This window comes from Triticum dicoccoides, chromosome 3B, assembly GCF_002162155.2.
Source record: "Triticum dicoccoides isolate Atlit2015 ecotype Zavitan chromosome 3B, WEW_v2.0, whole genome shotgun sequence".
Lineage (NCBI taxonomy): Eukaryota > Viridiplantae > Streptophyta > Magnoliopsida > Poales > Poaceae > Triticum > Triticum dicoccoides.
This window is the reverse complement of record NC_041385.1, coordinates 465224702-465242857: the sequence shown is the minus strand read 5'-3', so window position 1 is coordinate 465242857 and position 18156 is coordinate 465224702.

Below are 18156 nucleotides of genomic sequence, written 5' to 3'. Positions count from 1 at the left end.
CACTCACATTGATATCTATTGATGGGCATCTTCATAGCCCTATGATACGCCTAGTTCATGTGAGACTATCTTCTCCTTTTGGTCTTCTCCACAACCACCATTCTATTCCACCTATAGTGCTATCTCCATGGCTCACGCTCATGTATTGTGTGAAGATTGAAAAAGTTTGAAAATACTAAAGTATGAAACAATTGCTTGGCTGAAACCGGGGTTGTGCATGATTTAAATATTTTGTGTGATGAAGATAGAGCATAGCCAGACTATATGATTTTGTAGGGATAACTCTCTTTGGCCATGTTATTTTGAGAAGACATGATTGCTTTGTTAGTATGATTGAAGTATTATTATTTTTATGTCAATATTAAACTTTTGTCTTGAATCTTTCGGATCTGAACATTCGTGCCATAATAAAGAAAATTACATTGATAAATATGTTAGGTAGCATTCCACATCAAAAATTCTGTTTTTATCATTTACCTACTCGAGGACGAGCAGGAATTAAGCTTGGGGATGCTTGATACATCTCCAACGTATCCATAATTTTTGATTGTTCCATGCTACTCCCTCCGTTCCTTGATATAAGGTGTATAGATTTTTGAGAAAAAGTCCGAAATATAAGGTGTATTGCATTGCACCACTCGTTTGGATAAGTTTTTTAGGGATTTGATCACATTTCCTTATATCGGGAAAGCTCCTCTATTTCCTCATGTCAATTAGTCAGGTGTAATCTCGCCCAAAACTTGTGAATTTTTTCCTCCATGTGTGTTCTTTAATTTCCGTGCCAAAAACTATACACCCTATATCTAGGAACGGAGGGAGTATTATACTATATGTTTTGGATGTTTAATGGCTTTAATATGCTCTTTTATATTATTTTTTGGGACTAACCTATTAACTGGAGGCCCAGTGCCTGTTTCTGGTTTTTGTTACCTATTTTAGAGTTTTGCAGAAAAGGAATACCAAATGGAGTCCAAACGGAATGAAACATTCGCGATGATCTTTCTTGGACCGAAAGCAAACCAGAATACTTGGAGTTGAAGTCAAAGACACAAAGAGGCGTCCATGAGGCAGGAGGGCGCGCCCATGGGGTAGGCGTGCCCCCACCCTCGTGGGCCCCTCGTAGCTCCACCAACCTAGTTCTTTCGCCTATATATACTCTTATACCCTAAAAACATCAGGGGGAGCCACGAAACCACTTTTCCACCACCGCAACCTTTTGTACCCGTGGGATCCCATCTTAGGGCCTTTTCCGGCAATCTGCCGGAGGGGGAATCGATCATGGAGGGCTTATACATCAACACCATTGCCTCTTCGATGAAGCACGAGTAGTTTACCACAGACCTTCAGGTCGATAGTTATTAGCTAGATGGCTTCTTCTCTCTCTTTGATTCTCAATACAAAGTTCTCCTCGATGTTCTTGGAGATCTATTCGATGTAATATTCTTTTGCGGTCTGCTTGCCGAGATCCGATGAATTGTGGATTTATGAACAAGATTATCTATGAATATTATTTGGTTCTTCTCTGAATTCTTATATGCATGATTTGATATCTTCGCAAGACTCTTCAAATTATTGGTTTAGTTTGGCCAACTAGATTGATCTTTCTTGCCATGGGATAAGTGCTTAGCTTTGGGTTCAATCTTGCAGTGTCCTGTCCCAGTGACAGTAGGGGCAGCAAGGCACGTATTGTATTGTTGCCATCAAGGATAACAAGATGGGGTTTCTATCATATTGCTTGATTTTATCCCTCTAAATCATGTCATCTTGCTTAATGCATTACTCCGTTCTTACGAACTTAATGCTCTAGATGCATGCTGGATAGCGGTTGAGGTGTGGAGTAATAGTAGTAGATGCAGGCAGGAGTTGATCTACTTGACACGGACGTGATGCCTATGTTCATGATAATTGCCTTAGATGTCATCATAATTATGCGCTTTTCTATCAATTGCTCGGTAGTAATTTGTTCACCCACCGTAATACATGCTATCTCGAGAGAAGCCACTAGTGAAACCTATGGCCCCCGGGTCTCTTTTCCATTATATTGCATCTCTTTTCCATATTGTTGAATCTCGTTTACTATTTTGCGATCTTTACTTTCCAATCTATACAACAAAAATACCCAAAATATTTACTTTATTATCTCTATCAGTTTTCACTTTTGCGAGTGACCGTGAAGGGATTGACAACCACTTTATCACGTTAGTTGCAAGTTCTTGATTGTTTGTGCAGGTATTCGGTGACTTGTGCGTTGTCTCCTACTGGATTGATACCTTGGTTCTCAAAACTGAGGGAAATACTTACACTACTTTGTTGCATCACCCTTTCCTCTTCAAGGGAAAACCAACGCAAGCTCAAGAGGTAGCAGGGACACCGCTGTCGATCGCTACCCCTTAGCGCCGCTAGCTGCCGTCCTCCCGCGCCCCACCTGTCGATCGCGCGACAACATGATGTTTGATTTACAAGTGAAGAACATCCCGAGATGCCTTGAAGACTTCAACAACGGCGTCTCGGAGGACGACAACAACAAGGACGGCGCGACACGCTGCCTCCGCCACAGCTGGAAATAGTATTTTTTTCTTGGGTTTAATATTGTATCTCGATCGCAAACGTTTTAGTTAGAACACTTGTATGCAAACTGATAGCTTCCCCAGGAAGCCAAGGGAAAATGTGACGAGCAGGATTTGTGCAGCTCTTGATCACAAACGTTTTAGATAGACACCCGTATGCAAAGCGATTGCAGGATTTGTGCATCTCTTCAATGCAAACGGTTGTTTTGGATGACCCATGTGCAACCACTTACAAACAATTTGGTAAGATTTGCATCTGTCATATTGGGTATGTTGCCATTTGTCAAACTTGAAAGATTGACATTTGTTGATCTAGTAACATTGCCATTTGTCAACCTTGTAACACTGCGATTTGTCAAAATATGCAGCTAAAAATCACTAATGTTTCAACTCGACAGCTGAACCGACCAAACTTTTCCCCAATTGTTGCCAACCACGTACTGAAATAGCTAGTTCTACTTTATATACTAGATAATTTTAAGTATGTTGTATAGTTCCACCACATCTATAGTCAGATGAACTGAACAAAATAGCCCCTAAATACTACTTCTACTACGGAGGGGCTTTGTACTACTTCCGGCAGCCTCTCCTCTGCTGAGCGCGCTCAATAAGAGGCAGAGAAGGAGGAGCCTACTAACGAGCTGGACAAATGCAATACAGTGCCTGCCGCTGGTGCACGTTCGGCGACGCTCGCCAGCTCGAACGCCCACTACCGCTCCATACGATCCCTCTCAAAGTGGTGGTTCTCCTCATAGATCTCCTGATTCCTCGCCTTTGAGGTGGCGTGTGCCGTGGCCATGGTGGCGGTAAGGCTCTTTGCATGCTCGACAAGGCGCTTCTCCTCCTCCCGCAGGAACTTGGATTAGCGTGCAAGGTCGCTGACACATGTGCCGGCATCCACCTCTGCATTCCGCCTTCGGGCGGCGGTGGCGGAGCGGGTGATGACCCCGACGGTCGATGGTGGGCTGGCGGCCAGGGCGGCCAATGATGGGGTGGCGGCCATGACCACCACCTCCCGCCTTTGGGACGCGATGGCGGAGTGGGTGATGGCCATGGTGGCCGATAGTGGGGTGGCGACCATGACGACCACCTCCCACCTTCGGGCCGTGGCGGTGGAGCGGGCGATGGCCCTGGCTTTAGAGTATGGTGTGGCGGCAATGGCGTCCGACGGGCACCAGCGGCTGAGCGTGTGGTGGGTGTTCCGCGCAAACCCAACAGGGACGCCACACGCACTACACTACGTCGGGGACTACGCTGCCGCCACGGTGTAGCCTCCCAGCTAGAGCTGTCGTTTGATGACGGCGGAGTGGCTGAGCGACCACGACGGACCGGTGCCATTGGCGATTGTAGGAGAAGTAGACGAGATAAACTACAGGGAGGGAGGGGAAAATGCGACGCAGGACTCGCCGGCGTGAGGGTTTTTATAGCAGGCCGGTAAGCACTAGGATTTTGGGGGATTTCACCCAGTCGGGCGGGAAGCTTGCGCGGGAACGGGCTCAGCAACGATTCATTGGCGCCACCGTTTGGCCAAAAGAACGCTCTCGCGCGCTGCGCAAGCTTGCGCTGTAAGCCGTCTGCGGCAGCGGGGTGACAAGACGTGCGAGAGGAGGACGAAAGGCCACGTACACATACGGTTAATAAAAAAATGTTTGCGATTGAATTACCTACTATACACCCATCCTGGTTTATAAGTAGGATTTAGCTAATAAAATACGAAAGCATGTTGCCAAAGATTATATAATTGGATTCGTATTTGAACATAGTTTCCAATTATATAATTTTTATAACATGCATTAACATTTTGTTGGTTAAATTTGAGGGCAAAGTACGACACATAATATAAAGGGGACTATAGACCAAGACGGAGGTAGTAGCACACGGCCACTCTCTACGCATCGACGCAACTGTCGGCCGGCTTGTAGGCGACCATTTCCTGCATGTTCGACTGCTCTATGTGTGTGGTTGCTTGCGGTTGAGGCAGCAGCAGCGCGCTCTGCTTGCGTCCCGCCGCACGCGCTCTTCCCTCTCGCGTCCCTCTGGGTGCTCTGCCCTCGTCCCTGCATGCGTGCTGCCAGTGTTTGGGGCCGGCACACGATCACTCACGTTCGTGTTCATGCAGTTGCGCCGGCCGCGGCTCCACAATGCAGTTACCCGATGCAAAAACTGCCATGCGGACACGCCAAGAATCCAGGCCGCGCGGCCCCCATTTATTCATGCGGCCATTTACCTTCATCTCTCGCGTCACACGACACAATAAGCACCTCTGTGATGACACATACAGAGAGGACATCCAGCGGTTCCAATGGCGATCCCCGTGGCTCCAATGGCTCTCTCAGCAGACGACGATGACAACGGCGGGCAGTTCACCACGCATCACGTAGTGGACACCCATGTGAGGGGGAAGGCCCTCTCGGTGGTGTATACGAACGATCCGGTGTCGTTGGAGAGCTCCATCCAAACTATGGAGCAGTTCCTTGCCGAGGACAAGTACCAAGTGGTCGGCTTCAACGTCGAGTACACCATCGGTCGTGTCGGGCACGATCAGAAGGTTGTCATCGCCCAGTTGTGCATGCGACATGATGTCCTCGTCTACCACTACCACCTGGCCACAAGGCCTTGCGAGCGTTTCTCCAGTTTTATCAACAGCTCCGACTACAAGTACACTGCGGTGGACACCACCAACGATCTAAAAACTCTCAAGGTTTCAGGCTTGAAATGCCTGAATCTTGTCAACATCCAGGACCACTACAAGGTCTGGGGCAGTGCCAAGAACAAATTGAACTCCCTGGTTGACCTCGCCTCGGCCATCATCGACCCCTACTACATGAAGATGAAGGATGAGAGCAACAAGGACAAGGACACCTGGCACCGTGTTTGGCATGAGAGACTGGATGAAGAACATGTCAAGTACGCGGCCAATGACACATACACAAGCTACAAGATGTACAGGTGGATCGTTGACATGAGGAAGTGTCTTGTTCACGACTGAAGCAGCACAAAGGTTGTGGAGGAGCAACTCCACCTTGCTGCTACAATGTGTACAGCTCAAGTGTTGAAGGAACAACTTCAACGTGATGCGCTAGATATCGCTCTAGAGGCGTACGTAGGCTGATAGGGTAGCAAGAGTTCAATCCAGAACTCCTAGGGCACAAGATATACTCCAAGATCTTAGATAAGAACAACAAGTTCTATTATAGGTAGGGGTACCTAGTCTGGGTACAAAGTAGAGGTGAGGACCTCTATTTATAGGGCTTTGGGAAGCCTTCACATACTTCTACTTATAGCTGGAATACTCTAGAAACATTATTTAAGGTTCACCATTCTACTCATAGCTACTCACAACTAAAAGACTCTAGAAAACAGTAGGTAGGATAAAGAAAAGAAAAGAAATACTAGACCACAATAGAAGTATCTAGGAGTAGCCAAACAGATTTGACATATGACTATATTTTCATGTTCCTCATCATTCTCCCCTGGTTGTTTGGAACTCACCCTCGAGTTATCTTCGCCAAGTCCATAGACAAAGTCCAGGAACAGGCAAAGGCATGTATAACCCTGTGTTCTGGACTTGGCCTTTGCAGGTTTGACATATTGGGCGTCACTAAACAAACTTTCCAGCATCTCTTTTTAGTTGTGACCAAAAGTAGCGAGCTTCCAGGCTAGCGATAGTCTTGTCCCGTCCAACATGGCCACTAAGATCACTTGAATGGAGCTCTCTAACCAGCTTGTCATGTAGAGAACTTCTTGGAATGAAAAAACAATCATTTTTAAGAGATATCCATCTTGCATCAAATAGTCATCACCTAATGGTTGGCCCCTTGCGTGCTTTACCCAAACATGGCCAAAGTCTTCGTCACCCTCATACAACTCGTTTATTTGATCCATGTCCGGAAGTTCAGCTTCAAAAGAAGTCAAGAGGAATGCACAACGATTAAAGCATCGGCCACTTTGTTAGTTATTCCAGATTTATGCACGATGAGATAGTTAAACCTCTCCAGATATGCTGCCCATCTTGCTAGCATGCGGTCAACATGCTTTTGATTTCTAAAATGCTTCAAGGATTGATGGTCGCTATAAACAATGAACTCTTTAGGCAGCAAATATACTTCCCAAGTTTTCAACACTCTGAAAACGGCATATAATTCTTGCTAATAGGTACTCCACTTCTATCTTGCTTCACTTAACTTCTCACTAAAGAAAGCAATGGGTTTCCTTTCTTGAGATAGGACAACTCCAATGCCTACTCCATTTGCATCACACTCCAACTCAAAAGTCTTGTTGAAATCAGGTATCACCAAGACAGGAGCTTGTGATAGTTTTTGTTTAATCTCATTGAAACTAGCTTCAGCTGCTTCTGTCCATTGGAACTTTCCTTTTTTCAAACACTCGGTAATAGGTGCCATGATAGTGCTGAAATTCTTCACAAATTGCCTATAGAAAGTTGCAAGGCAATGAAAACTTCTTACCTCAGAAATGGTCTTAGGAGTTGGCCATTCTCGGATTGCTTCAACCTTAGAATCATCAACACGAATACCATCACATGTTATGACAAATCCTAGGAAAAGAAGTTGTGTTTGCAGGAAAACACATTTCTTCGAGTTGACGTAGAGCTCATTTTCCCTTAGTACTTCTAGCACCTTCGGAATGTGATCAAAGTGTTCATCCTCATCCTTGCTATAGATCAAGATGTCATCAAAATAGACCACAACAAAGTGGGACAAGAAGGGTCGAAGGACTTGATTCATTAAGCACATAAAGGTACTTGGTGCATTTGAGAGTCCAAATGGCATGACTAGCCATTCAAACAACCCTTCTTTTGTCTTGAAGGCTGTTTTCCATTCATCCCCGGGTCTGATACGGATTTGATGATATCCACTTCTTAAATCCAGCTTTGTGAGCACTCTTGCTCCACTAAGCTGATCCAACATATCATCCAGACGGGGAATAGGGAAACTATACCTTAAAGTGATCTTGTTAATGGCTCTATTGTTCGTACACATGCGCCAAGGTCCATCTTTCTTAGGCGCGAGCAGTGCTGGTACAACACATGGGCTAATACTTTCTCGGATGTGCCCCTTTTGCAGCAATTCCTCCACTTTCTCCTTCAATATATCATGCTCCTTTGGGCTCATTCGATAGTGTGGAAGATTAGGAAGACTTGCTACCAGAATTAAGTCAGTTCTATGTTGAATTCCTCTCATCGGTGGCAAGCCTTGTGGCTGAAATTCTGCCAATAAGCCACGTAACTTTGCTGGAATTTCAACAGTCAGGTGCTCTTCTCCTTTTACAACAAGTGCAACACACAAATCTGCCTCCTTCAAGTCTTCCATAAACTCATGAGAGGTATGGGAGATAGTTAACATAGTTTTCTCCTCCTCAGAGTTATTACCTTTGGTTTTGTTTGGTAAAATAATGATCTTTCTCTTGTTCCAAATGAAAGAGTAAGAATTTTCCTTGCCCTTGTGTGTAGTATCCACATCAAATTGCCAAGGTCTCCCAAGAAGAACATGGCTGGCATCCATGTCAACCACATCACACAACACATTCGAGAGATAATGCTTGCCCAAAGAAGTGGTAGGTTGCATTGTTTGGTGATCCTCATATTCACTCCTTTCTTGATCCACCCAATAGTGTAGGGGTTCAGATGATCATGAATATCAAGCTTTAAATGGTTCACCAACTTCTGGGAGATAAGATTCTCGCAACTGCAACTATCAATCACTAATTTGCATACCTTGCCTTTCACCGTGCATTTGCTCTCAAATGTTTTCTTCCGTTGTGTGTTGTCAGGTTGTGGTGTGGAACATAGGAGACACTGGATCACACATACCACCTCTTCACCTTCTTCTTGACAAACCTCTTGCCCCTCTATATCTTCAGATTCATACTCTTCCTCATCGTCTTCACCATCAAGGATAGTTGTGTTAACAAATTTCCTTAGTGGGCAACCACTGGATATGTGTCCCTCTTCACCACATTTATAGCATTTTGGGCCTTCATTGGACTTACCCTTGCCTCTAGTTTGCTTCTGGATGGGTCGTTTTGCCTTAGGTGGAGCGGTCTTTTCTTCCACTCTATTAGGCTGACTCCTAGACGAGCCTTCGGTATGAGGATATGGAGCCTTAGTTGCCTTTCTTGTCCTCACAATCTCTCGACCTTTAAGGCTAGAGCTTGTGCTTGATCAACGGACCAGATTTGTTGCATCATTAATCGATCTTGAGTAGCATCATTGAGACCATTGATGTACCTTGCAACTTGTTGATCTTCAGTTTCAGCAAGGTTGCACCTCACTTGTAGCCTTAGAAACTCCTTAGTGTAATCTGAAATAGTACTATTTCCTTGAGCACAATTTTGAAATTGGATAAATAGAATCTGGTCATAATTAGCGGGCAAAAATCTCCCTTTCAAGAGACTTTCCATTTGCCGCCAAGTTCTCACACGAGGTTCTCCTCTCAGCCTGCGCTCTTCTTGAATGCGATGCCACCATGCACCGGCTCCTCCTTTCAGCTTGTATGCGACCAAAGGAACTCTACGGTCTTCCAGAACCTCCATGACCTCAAAGAAAGTCTCCACTTCATATAACCAATCTAGGCACCCTTCAATATCAACATTTCCATTAAAAGTTGGGATCTTAGCTTTCACCTTGTATGTATTCCTTGCATATGTCGGGTTGGGTACTCTACGATATGCATAGAGATCAGCTTCTTCAAGGGCTTCATCATATTCTTCACCTTCAGAAGTTTCAACATAAATTGGCCTTCTTGAATCACGTTGAACAACACATTGTTGTGGCGGTCTTGCTCCAAGATTACATCTCCTTCTTTGATGAACATCTTCTTCTTTAGATGAATCTCCTTCATTCATAGCAGGGGGAACACCCTTTCTTATCATCTCAACCAGCTGATCAAATCTCCAATTAAGATCTTCACACAGCTCTTTGATTTGTTGTTCTGCAGCAGCCATCCTCTTCTCCAATTGCTCCATTGCTTGCTGCAGCTTGCTCTCGAAGAGGACAACAAGAACTAGTATGGGTCAACGAGGCTCTGATGCCACCTGAATTAGCACAAAGGTTGTGGAGGAGCAACTCCACCTTGCTGCTACAATGTGTACAACACAAGTGTTGAAGGAACAACTTCAACGTGCTACGCTAGGTATCGCTCTAGAGGCGAATGTAGGCTGATAGGGCAGCAAGAGTTCAATCCAGAACTCCTAGGGCACAAGATCTACTCCAAGATCTTAGATAAGAACAACAAGTTCTATTATTGGTAGGGGTACCTAGTCTGGGTACAAAGTAGAGGTGAGGACCTCTATTTATAGGGCTTTGGGAAGCCTTCACATACTTCTACTTAGAGCTGGAATACTCTAGAAACATTATTGAAGGTTCACCATTCTACTCATAGCTACTCACAACTAGAAGACTCTACAAAACAATAGGTAGGATAAAGAAAAGAAAAGAAATACTAGACCACAACAGAAGTATCTAGAAGTAGCCAAACAGATTTGACATATGATTATATTTTCAAGTTCCTCATCAACGACCCAACCGAGGGACCGAGCCACAGAGCAATGACGGGAGCGTCACAAGAAGTAGATGACTAGACGATTGTTTCTCCTACTTTAGAATGCATGCAATTGTTTATTGAGGTGTGCGCGAATGATCTGTATAGTCACTTATGTTATTGGATGTTTATTTCAGTTATATATATACACACATGTTATTCTTCTGTAGACAGAGCAAATCACACAGCTTATTAGCAGCAATCATCTGTGTTATTATTGGTCTTCGCACACATTTCTGATCACGGACCTGTTTGCCGCGTATCACACACATATTGTTCAGTTGAACCATTTCCATGTGTTGCGCAATAAAGGCTGCAAAGAGGGATTTATAGCAGCAAGGACCAGCTTCCCTACCGATAGCTCATCTAACAGAACTCCCAAGTTAACTGTGCTAAGGATAGAGTAGTCATGAGATGGGCGACCTGATGGGAAGTGGACTCCATATTAACTAGTTCGATGGGTAACTACAAAGGTTTATTATAATAAACCTTTGTAGTGACCCATCCCATCTAGTTGATATCGAGGTCTTTGTTTTGTAATTTTTGACATTTTTTGTTTTTTGAACACATGTTGATTGGCTTGAAGAAGGTCTATCTCGTTACTTTTTGATAATTGTTTATACGCAAGCAACTAGTTTGCATTTTTCAAAGTTTTTTGTACGAACAGAATAGACACGAACTTACTATAGTAACCATCTGTGTTATAATTTCTCATCGCAAACAGTTCATCCGAGTGGGCTGTTTGCTGTGTATCACACACATCTGGTTTAGATGAATCGTTTGTGTTCTTTTGGCTGATCGCAAATGCCGCATATCACACACATCTTGTTAAGATGAACCATTTCTGTTCTCTTGCCTAATCGAAAACAGTTTGTCCGAGTGAATCATATGCCATATATCACACATACCTTGATCTGGCTGACCGTTTTTGTTGCATTCCCTAATAGCACACAGTTCATCAGAGGGAATTGTATGCCGTATATTGCACACACATTGATATGGCTGCCCGTTTCTGTTGTTCTTCCTCATTGCAAACAGTTCTACTGGATCAACCGTATGCCCTTTATCACAGATGCAACTAAAATCTGAACCGTGTTTGATGCATCCGTCATCTCAAACATTTTGGACATTTTTGACAGTTCTCTTACACCACCGTTTGCAATTATTGCATCGCACACAGTTTCTCGAATGGTCTCTAATCGTAGTGTCACGTTAGCAGCATCCTGCAGTAGTGCGGTATTGATAAAAATGCAGTTGGCAGAGTTAAACATCACAAGGCAGGTGCTGCCAGAGCAGATAATGGCCCAGTTGTCTAAAAAGGTAGGGAAAATAGCTAAAATGTGTTAGGCATGTTTACTACAAGATGCTTAAGACATCGACCATACAAAACATATCTATTAATTGCAACTGGTATTGGTAAGATTGAACTGGTGAGTTCATACTTGGTAAGTCCTGAGAGGTAGTTGTTGGGGTACTTCATCTTGGCCAGAGCCCGCCCAAAGTCAGCGGCGGCGGAGGCGATTCCTCTGAGTCGAAGCGTGGATCAGTGCCCTCAACATGTGTACCTACAAGAAGCAAGTAAATGTTAGAAGCCAAGATGCAATTGCACAAATGATGTAAAATACTGTAAGACATGGGATGCAGCTAACCTCGACGACAAACAATAACATCTCCCGTTATGGCCCTGCGTAAGTACATGGATAGGCATGTTAAGTACAACAGGGTTAGCATCCACCAAAAATAGCAAATGGGCAGCATCTCTAGTATATCTTCATTGCGGAGAGTAGCATGGTAGCAAAGGGACAGATTAAAAAATGGATACAACTGTTAATTGCAACAGGCTTATAACAACATACTAAGTCATGTTTTGTAAGTTTGTAGCCATTGAAATACAACTGTTTAAAAATGGATTCAACTGTTAATTGCGACAGGCTTAATAGCCATTGAAACTGGTACTGATAAAAATGCAATTGGCAGAGTTAAACATTGCAAGGCAGGTGCTGCCAGAGCAGATAATGGCATGTTAAGTACAACAGGGTTAGCATCCACCAAAAATAGCAAATAGGAAGCATCTCTAGTGATATCCTAAGTCATGTATTGTAAGTTTGTTGCTGGTATTGGTGAAATTGAACTGAACAGTTAATACTTGAACATCACATAGTGTGCAGTACTGAAATAAACAAGGCATGAACATGCTTAATATATCAACCGTACAAAACATAGCCATTGCAAGTGGTATTGGTAAGATTTAGCTGGTCAGATCATACCTGTTAAGTCCTGGGGGTAGTCGCCAGGGCACTTATTCTGGGCCAGAGCCTGCACCATGTCGGTCGCTGATGACCAACAAGTATAGGGGATCTATCGTAGTCCTTTTGATAAGTAAGAGTGTCGAACCCAACGAGGAGCCGAAGGAAATGATAAGCAGTTTTCAGCAAGGTATTCTCTACAAGTACTGAAATAAGTGGTAACAGATAGTTTTGTGATAAGATAAATTGTAACGAGCAACAAGTAAAAAAAGTAAATAAAGTGAAGCAAGGTGGCCCAATCCTTTTTGTAGCAAAGGACAAGCCTGGACAAACTCTTATAATAGGAAAAACGCTCCCGAGGACACATGGGAATATCGCCAAGCTAGTTTTCATCACGCTCATATGATTCGCGTTCGGTACTTTGATAATTTGATATGTGGGTGGACCGGTGCTTGGGTGCTGTTCTTACTTGAACAAGCATCCCACTTATGATTAACCTCTATTGCAAGCATCCGCAACTACAACAAAAGTATTAAGGTAAACCTAACCATAGCATGAAACATATGGATCCAAATCAGCCCCTTACGAAGCAACACATAAACTAGGGTTTAAGCTTCTGTCACTCTAGCAACCCATCATCTACTTATTACTTCCCAATGCCTTCCTCTAGGCCCAAATAATGGTGAAGTGTTATGTAGTCGACGTTCACATAACACCACTAGAGGCTAGACAACATACATCTTATCAAAATATCGAACGAATACCAAATTCACATGACTACCAATAGCAAGACTTCTCCCTTGTCCTCAGGAACAAACGTAACTACTCACAAAGCATATTCATGTTCATAATTAGAGGGGTAATAATATGCATAAAGGATCTGAACATACGATCCTCCACCAAATAAACCAACTAGCATCAACTACGAGGAGTAATCAACACTACTAGCAACCTACTAGCACCAATCCCGGACTTGGAGACAAGAATTGGATACAAGAGATGAACTAGGGTTTGGAGATGAGATGGTGCTGGTGAAGATGTTGATGGAGATTGCCCTCTCCCGATGAGAGGAGCGTCGGTGATGATTTCCCCCTCCCGGAGGGAAGTTTCCCTGGCAGAACAGCTCTGCAGGAGCCCTAGATTGGTTCCGCCTCGTGGCGGCGGAGTCTCGTCCCGAAAGGTTGCCTCTGGTTTTTTTCTCATCGAAAGACTTCATATAGGAGAAGATGGGCGTCGGAGAGCCACCAGGGGGCCCACGAGATAGGGGGCGCGCCCCAGGGGGGGCACCCTCGTTAGCAGGGTGTGGGCCCCCTGGCCTTCATCTTTGGCGATGATTTTTCTTTATTTATTTTAAGATATTCCATGGAGTTTCAGGACTTTTGGAGTTGCGCAGAATAGGCCTTCAATATTTGCTCCTTTTCCAGCCCAGGATTCCAGCTGTCGGCATTCTCCCTCTTCATGTAAACCTTGTAAAATAAGAGAGAATATCCTTAAGTATTGTGACATAACGTGAAATAACAGCCCATAATGCAATAAATATTGATATAAAAGCATGATGCAAAATGGACGTATCAACTCCCCCAAGCTTAGACCTCGCTTGTCCTCAAGCGAAAAGCCGATAACAATAAATATGTCCTCATGTTTAGAGGTAGAGGCGTCGATAAAAATAAAATACGGGCATGAAGGCATCATGATTATTTCCATAACAGCAACATGTAGAGATTTTGTCATATGATTACTTATGTTCAAGTGATGATCTTCTCACAAAGCAAAAAGTATGAATCAGAAACCTTATTGAGCACCGACAAATTATAACGTCAGTCATTGAAGCAATTGCAATTTATCATAACATCGGAAAGAGTCTATGTCAGAGCTTAAAAGCAAGTACACATACTCAACTATCACTTAGTCCTTCATAATTGCTAACACTCACGTGATACTTGTGGTTACGGAGTTTTAATCGGACACAGAGAAAGATAGGGGCTTATAGTTTTCCCCCACAACCTTTTACCTCAAGGGTAATGTCAACAATAATGATTCATGCTCCCCTACATCCAATTAGACATATATATATCACGTTCTTTCCAACATGCTGAGCTTGCCAAAGGATAAAATGAAAAAGGAAAGGTGAAGATCACCGTGACTCTTGCATAAGGTAGATGTTAATAATAAAAGGTAGGCCCTTCGCAGAGGGAAGCAGAGGTTGTCATGCGCGTTTAGGGTTGATGCACAAAATCTTAATGCAAAATATCGTCACTTTACATTGCCCCTTGTATGTGGACCTTTATTATGCAGTCCGTCGCTTTTATTACATCCACAACAAGTTCGTACAAAGCTTATTTTCTCCACACTAATAAGTCATGCATATTTAGAGAGCAATTTTTATTGCTTGCACTGATGACAACTTACTTGAAGGATCTTACTCAATCCATAGGTAGATATGGTGGACTCTCATGGCAAAACTGGTTTAAGGGTAATTGGAAGCACAAGTAGTATTTCTACTTGGTGCTGAGAATTTGGCTAGCATGAGGGGGAAAGGCAAGATCAACACGTTAGAGGATCCATGACAACATACTTTATCTTAGATATAAGAAAACATAACTCATCATATTGTCTTCCTTGTCCAACCTCAACTCTTTAGCATGTCATATTTTAATGAGTGCTCCCAATCATAAAAGATGTAAATGATAATATATCTATATGTGAAACCTCTCTTTCCTTATTACTTCCTATTAATTGCAACGATGACCGAAGCTATATTTGACAACTCCCAACAAATTTGAATCATCATACTCTCTCTATGTGAAGTCGTTACTTTCAATAAGATCAATATGGACTCTTTGATTCTTTTTATTCTTTTATTCTATTCACCCAAGATCATGGCAAAATAAACAAGCCCTTGTGAGGGAGTCCTGGATTAGGGGGTGTCCGGATGGCCGGACTATGACCTTTGGCCGGACTCCCGGACTATGAAGATACAAGATTGAAGACTTCGTCCCGTGTCCGGATGGGACTTTCCTTGGCGTGGAAGGCAAGCTTGGCAATACGGATATGTAGATCTCCTCCCATTGTAACCGACTCTGTGTAACCCTAGCCCTCTCCGGTGTCTATATAAACCAGAGGGCTTTTAGTCCGTAGGACGAACAACAATCATACCATAGGCTAGCTTCTAGGGTTTAGCCTCTCTGATCTCGTGGTAGATCTACTCTTGTACTACCCATATCATCAATATTAATCAAGCAGGAGTAGGGTTTTACGTCCATCAAGAGGGCCCGAACCTGGGTAAAAACATTGTGTCCCTTGTCTCCTGTTACCATCCGCCTAGACGCATGGTTCGGGACCCCCTACCCGAGATCCGCCGGTTTTGACACCGACATTGGTGCTTTCATTGAGAGTTCCTCTGTGTCGTCACCTATAGGCCCGATGGCTTCTTCGATCATCAACAACGACGCGGTCTAGGGTGAGACTTTTCTCCTCGGACAGATCTTCGTATTTGGCGGCTTTGCACTGCGGGCCTATTCACTTGGCCATATGGAGCAGATCGAAAGCTACGCCCCTGGCCATCAGGTCAGATTTGGAAGTTTGAACTATACGGCTGACATCCGCGGAGACTTGATCTTCGACGGATTCGAGCCGCGGCTGAGCGCGCCGCACTATCATGAGGGGCATGATCTAGCTCTGCCCTCGGACGGTGTCCAGAAGGCCGCTCAGGTGTCCGCTCCGACCCTTAGCTCGGAGTTGACTGCGCCAATCGAGGACGGATGGTTGGACACCGCCTCGGGGGCTGCAATCTCTACGGCGATCGAGCCGAACACCAGTCTTGTCCTTCATGAAGCTCGTGACTCCAAGGTGCCGGACTCCTTTCCGGACTCCGAATCTTCCACACCCCTTCCAATCGAACCCAATTGGGCTCCGATCATGGAGTTCACCGCCGCGGACATATTTCAGCACTCGCCCTTTGGCGACATCCTGAATTCACTAAAGTCTCTCTCTTTATCAGGAGAGCCCTGGCCGGACTATGGTCAGCAAGGTTGGGATGCAGACGACGAAGAAATTTGAAGCCCACCCACCACCCACTTCGTAGCCACTATCGATGATTTAACCGACATGCTCGACTTCGACTCCGAAGACATCGACGGTATGGACGCCGATGAAGGAGACGACCAAGAACCAGCGCCTATAGGGCACTGGAAGGCATCCTCGTCATATGACATATACATGGTGGACACCCCAAAAGAAGGGGATGGCGATGGAACAACGGAGGATGACCCCTCCAAGAAACAGCCTAAGCGTCGGGTCAGCGACGCTGCTCTAAATCCCGCCACAGCAAAACGGCGATTCTGGCACCGGAGACAATAACACCCCGGACAGTCCCGAAGACAACCCCCTCCAGCAGGATTCAGCGCAGGAGGATGGAGAAGCCAGCCCTCATGAGAGAGGGGTAGACAGAGAGGTCGAGGACGATAATTACATGCCTCCCTTCGAAGACGAAGCAAGCCTCGACGACAACGAATTTTTCGTACCTGGGGATCCCGTCGAACAAGAGCGTTTCAAATGCAGGCTTATGGACACGGCAAGCAGCCTCAAGAAAAAACAGCAGCAGCTTAGAGCTGACCAAGACTTGCTAGCCGACCGATGGACTGAAGTCCTTGCGGCCGAAGAGTATGAACTCGAACGCCCCTCCAAGAGCTACCCAAAGCGCAAGCTGCTACCCCGACTAGAGGAGGAAGCAACTAAACCTACATCACCAGCGTATGATGCGGCCGACCGGCCACCCCGTGGCCGTGACAGAGAGGCCTTTCGGCCATCGACTCAAGCCGCACCCCGGCGCCGCTCAAAAAAGTACCAAGGCACGGGGAAATGTGCCAGACCTGCGAGACATATTGGAGAACAAGGCAAGGCAAACAAGATCGATCTACGGATCGCGTGGGCGCCCCACGACACGTGACGATAACCGTCACGCCGGATATGGCAAATACGGCCAGGCCGAACACAATAGACAAAGCTCATCCGAGCTACGTCATGATATAGCCCAGTACAGAGGTGCCTCACACCCGCTATGCTTCACAGATGATGTAATGGATCATAAAATCCCCGAGGGTTTTAAACCCGTAAACATCGAATCATATGATGGCACAACAGATCCTGCGGTATGGATCGAGGATTATCTCCTTCATATCCACATGGCCCGCGGTGATGATCTACATGCTATCAAATACCTCCCACTCAAGCTTAAAGGACCAGCTCGGCATTGGCTTAACAGCTTGCCAGCAAAGTCAATTGGTTGCTGGGAGGACCTGGAATCCGCATTCCTTGACAATTTCCAGGGCACCTATGTGCGACCACCAGACGCCGATGACCTAAGCCACATAATTCAGCAGCCAGAGGAATCGGCCAGACAATTCTAGACACGGTTCCTAACCAAGAAAAATCAAATAGTCGACTGTCCGGACGCAAAGGCCCTCACAGCCTTCAAGCATAACATCCGAGACAAATGGCTTGCCCGGCACCTAGGACAGGAAAAGCCGGAATCCATGGCAGCCCTCACGACACTCATGACCCGCTTTTGCGCGGGAGAAGACAGCTGGCTAGCTCGTAGCAATAACATGACCAAGAGCCCTGGTAATTCAGATACCAAGGACAACAATGGCAGGTCACATCGCAACAAGCACAAGCGCCACATTAACAGCGACAATACTGAGGATACGACAGTTAATGCCGGATTCAGAGGCTCTAAACCCGGTCAGTGGAAAAAGCCATTCAAAAGAAATACTTCGGGCCCGT